We start from the raw sequence: 1,729 nt of genomic DNA on the forward strand, positions 1-1,729 counted from the left end.
TGTTTGATTTTTTAAAAAATCTCAGGCTATAGTTGTTTATAAATTCACTAAGCTTAACATTTCTTATTTATTAAACCAATTTCTTTTAGATATCCATAGTAATGACTAAAGAGTATAAAGATTGCTGGAAGTCTTCTATTTTCTTTTTGTTATTTAGTTTTTATTTTGTAATTATAAACTTAACTCTGCGATCCAGCTAGACATGGAAAGGGATAAGGAAAATATGGAACTTAAAGGACTATGCAAAGATTATAGGATGCTGTGAGCAAATGGGGTGGAGGCATGCTCTCCTGAGCTACAGACGGAAGGTCTGGTGGTTCAGATAAAACAGTCAAATTTATTAGAGTTGTCCACAGTCAGCAGCTGTGATCTTCTTGCTGGTCTTACCATTCCTGGCCCCAGAGCGTTCCAGGGCTTCCACAATACTCATGCCATCTTTCACCTTGCCAAAGATCACATGCTGTCATCCATCCTCTCAGTCTTGGCAGCGCAGATGAAAAACTGGGAACCATTTGTGTTGGGTCCAGCATTTGCCATGGACAAGATGCCAGGAGCTGTATGCCTCAGGATGAAGTTCTCATCATCAAATTCCTCACTGTAGAGGGACTTGCCACCAGTGCCATTATGGTGTGTGAAGCCACCACCCTGGCACACACCCTGGAATAATTCTGTAAAAGCAGGAACCTTTATCACCAGATCCTTTCTCTCCAGTGTTCAGAGCACAAACATTTTCTTCCATCTTTAGAACTTCGTCTACAAATAGCTTGAAGGAGATGCAGCCCAAGGATTCACTATCAACAGCAATGTTGAAGAACACAGTGGGGTTGACCATGGCTGGTGGCAGGGAGCTCTGGGCAGAAGCGATGTCTGGAAAGGGAAGTCTTTTCAGAATAACATGAGTTTACCTGTATAGCAAACCTATACATGTATCCCTGAACCTAAAATGAAAGTTTTTTTTAAAGGATAACTTTTTATTTCAGGGATTTCTAAGAATTCCCAGGAATTCCAACTTCTCATTTATATATCCTGATGAGTATCCATTGGGTATTTGGAAGTGCCAGTTTCTGACATATGATTGCTTAGCTAGAGACTACATTTCCAGCCTCCTTTGCAGGTAACTTTAGCTACGTTCTAACTTTGGGCCAATGAGATGTGAGCAGAAGTGAAATGTGTGCCTTCTGGATTTTATTTTTATGCTTGTCTTCTATTCTTTTCCCCTCTTCTCTCTGGCTTGGAAATGATGAAAAGTACTGGACTCACTGAGACCAAGATTCAGAAATTACATGTTAAGGAAGACAGGGCTGCTCCTCTAGCCTGTTCTCCTTATGACCTTGTGGAATGGAATTGTCTGCCTGCCCTGGACTATCCTAAGGTTGTCATATGGAGAGAAATACATTCTATTTTATTTAAACCTCTGTGTTTTGTGGCTTTTTTGTTACAGCAGCTTAGCCTATACTAACACAGATGGGAACATACTATCCTAAAATGCTACTTGGTAAAGCATATACAATTTCACATCCAATAGAGCATCAATCACCAAAAAAAAAAAAAAAAAAAAAAAAGAACCACACGCAAATAAAATGCCTATGCCTAGGAGAAAATATGTCAAAGTACAACAAAAGGTAAGAGAGAAGCCAAGTTGGATGCTGTTCCAGAAAGAAACTAAATGGTATTATCTACATAATCATGAAGCAAACTGAGCACTGCTTATGTTCTGGGCAAAGGGCTG

At 39.6% G+C, this 1,729-nt stretch overlaps 1 pseudogene across 1 annotated transcript; it reads right to left on the bottom strand.

The window, feature by feature from the left end:
• Positions 1-340: 340 nt before the first annotated feature.
• On the bottom strand, positions 341-1,405 carry LOC105501827 (annotated as a pseudogene). The gene has a single exon (XR_001000246.1). The product of XR_001000246.1 is annotated as a peptidyl-prolyl cis-trans isomerase A pseudogene (transcript).
• Positions 1,406-1,729: the final 324 nt, after the last annotated feature.

The sequence above is a fragment of the Colobus angolensis genome, unplaced genomic scaffold (genome assembly GCF_000951035.1).
Source record: "Colobus angolensis palliatus isolate OR3802 unplaced genomic scaffold, Cang.pa_1.0 Scaffold75, whole genome shotgun sequence".
Classification (NCBI taxonomy): Eukaryota; Metazoa; Chordata; class Mammalia; order Primates; family Cercopithecidae; genus Colobus; species Colobus angolensis.